We start from the raw sequence: 3,022 nt of genomic DNA, 5'->3' as shown, positions 1-3,022 counted from the left end.
TCCATATAGTGGACAAGAAACACAAAGCAACAATCTCCAACCTGCAGACTATATTCCTTGCCTAACGTGTGGAATCAAAATTCTAAATAGAACCAACGATTGGTTATAAAGGAGACGGTATACCTCTCTAATCATCTAAAACAGGGCTCTACAAACTCTACAAAGGCCCAGAGAGTAAATACGTTCAGCTTTGCAGGAGGTCCTGTCACAACTGGTCAGCTCTGCTGTTGTAGGGCAGCCACACCTCTAGACACCATACCAATCAACAGGTAGAGATCTGTTCCAATAAAACTTTATTTAAAAAGCTGGTTGGCCTCTGGGCTGTAGTTTCCTGACCCCTGACCTAAAAGATCAAAATTATATACTCCGAAAATCGCAATGCCAAATCTCGAATCCGGGTCCAATATTTCCCCGCATGTCAATGATGCTTCTCTGATCAATTGTACAAAACAGGCATAAAGGTGCTGGTTAAATTTAGTTTTCCGTGTACTTGTTTTGGTCCCTATTAGATAGTAAGCTTTGGTGGGTGAGGATTTTCATGCTCTCTAAAGCACATACTTTTATACCCAGTAGACATACACGTATTTCTAGAATATATCAAAGATCCCAATGGATGAGATAGATTAAATACAGAATTTTACTGTAAGTGTATATGTGATCTCAACTTAAGGTGCTGAGTAAAAAGTCTTATAAATAAGAGTTTGCTTTCTTACATTTCTGAACTATTTTAAGAGATAAATCAAGGGGCCTCTTTTCTCTTTCCTCTCTCCAAAGCTGTCTAGGACACAAAAAGGATTAGGCACCTCTAGAAGTATCATGTGGAATCACATCTAAAATATTCTGGGGGAAAAAAGCAAGGTGCAAAAGAATTTACGCTTTTATGTATTTTTTAAAAGGGAAGGGATGGGAATATTTACGTGAGTGTATGCTCGAAACATTTCTGGAACGATATTCCAGAAAATGGTAAAAAGAGCTGTTTCTGGGGAAGGAAAATGGGTAAACTGGGGATCATGGCTGGGAGAAAAAGTCACTTTACTCCCACTGTTCCAATTAAAAATAACCTCACCTGTGTGTATCCCCGTTCAAAAGAATTGAAAATTAAGACAAATGAAAAAACAACTAGGTTTCTAAGTCTGCAGCGATGCCATGTTTCACACCGATGCCTTTCTCTGCAATAAGCAGACTCAAAACTACTCCGCGGGCCCCATTCAAACCTATTAATCTCACCCACAAACGAGTACGTGTCAGTCTGGTGAAATCAGAATCAACTCTGTGGATGGAGGAAAAGTCAGTGTTCGTTTCTTAGCTGTGGTATTTTCTGCGGTTGTGTAAGATGTTACCACTGGGGACACCAGGTGAAGGGTGTACAGGCCTCTCTTTACCTTCATGGCAACTTCCTCTGAATCTATAATTGTTTCTAAATAAAATGTTTCAACGAAGCTATTGACGAGGAAAGGCCTTTGTGTAAAGAGACCTGGGTCCTAGCTCTGGTGTTGCTGCAACGCCTTAGCGGAGTCGGTTTGCTTTTCTCTGCCTAATTCCTCATCTGTAATTGGGGGTGCGGGGCAGCCTTGCGGGGTGTGAGAAGTTACAGAGGGAATCCTGAGTGGTGGGCAGTGGGAAAGGCACTTCTGCCAGCTGCTCGCAGGGCCTGAAATGAAAACAAAGACAAGAAAATATCCAAGTCTTAGCTCACCTTCCCTCTTGTCACCTCGAGGCCACAGGTGCTGGGGCAGCCCCTGGCTTCAGGTCGTCTCCCAGTCCCTGTGGAGTGGGAAGAGGGGTCTCCCAGACACGCAGACACATGGACACACAGCAGTTAGAGAGGGACAGAGGGGACTGGTGCTGCTCACGTGCTGTGTCTGGCCGAGGAGCCCGTGCAGGTGAGACCCACGTCGCCGGCTAGTTCTTTGGGTAAATGGGTCGCTAAATAAGCTCCCCCTGTGTTGTGCTCACAGCGATCAGGGCTGCCAGTGGATGCAGGAGCATGATTTCGCCATCAGGCATCTTTGGGCTCAGCTACAGGGGGCGCTCCAACACCCACAATTCAAGTCCTTAGATTTCTGTGATTTCGTTGAACCTGGTCTTTTACCTTCTCAGCTTTCTTGGAGTCATGCTCTGTGTCTAAAAAAGCAGCTGAGATGTCTATATGTGTTTGCTTTTTGACCTGGTGATCAAGTGCATGAAACACACAGCTTCAACCCTTTGAAGACCAAAGCATTAAAACCAAAACCCAACAAAGTCCATATGGTATTTAGAGCTGCCCCATAAAGAAATTACACTGCATGTTAACTAATATCTTTTATTGTCAGACTTTCTTGAGCCAACAAACAATGATTCCGCATGGCTGTCCAGAGGGGTAAAAGGCAAATTTCCTTTTTCTTTGTGGGTAGGCTCAGTTGGCCTAAGTCTTTACAACTTCTCTGTATAAAAATAGAAGTCCAAGACCAGATTATTTTTCTTCTGGTCATAAATGCTGATTTATTTACAGGGGCCTTGTTCAGACCATCAGTATACACGTGGGATAAAATAGGTGTGTGTTTTTATTAAAACCTCAGCATTGAACGTCAGGGTCGTTTAAAGATCCACTCAGGTGTTATGCTTTCAAGGAAGGTAGCATCTTTCCCCCATACTCCAACATGGTTATGTTGCAATCTACCCAGAGTGATACGAGCTAACCTTCCAAGAAACATTTTTTAACTTAAATCTCATAGAAACTAATGACTCCAAAATGCCTTCATACAGTTCTAAAAATAGCCTTGGAGCCAGCTGTTTAAGAGTGGTTTATAAATACAGTTATCTGTAGGCTGCATATCTGTTTGTAACACAGCAGACACAGATTGCAGACTTTGCTACACGTGAAACAAAACTGGAGTCAAAATGTGGCTTTCAGAATACAGCAAAGACAGGAAACTCCAGGATTCCGGGTTGTTAATAAGACCACCTTGTAAAGTAACAGCTGACGACTCTCACTCTGAACTATTAAAATATACAGACGTTACGCCATTGCACATCCTCTTTC

This window comes from Lipotes vexillifer, unplaced genomic scaffold (assembly GCF_000442215.2).
Source record: "Lipotes vexillifer unplaced genomic scaffold, Lipotes_vexillifer_v1.1 scaffold778, whole genome shotgun sequence".
Lineage (NCBI taxonomy): Eukaryota > Metazoa > Chordata > Mammalia > Artiodactyla > Lipotidae > Lipotes > Lipotes vexillifer.
This window is presented reverse-complemented; position numbering follows the sequence as displayed.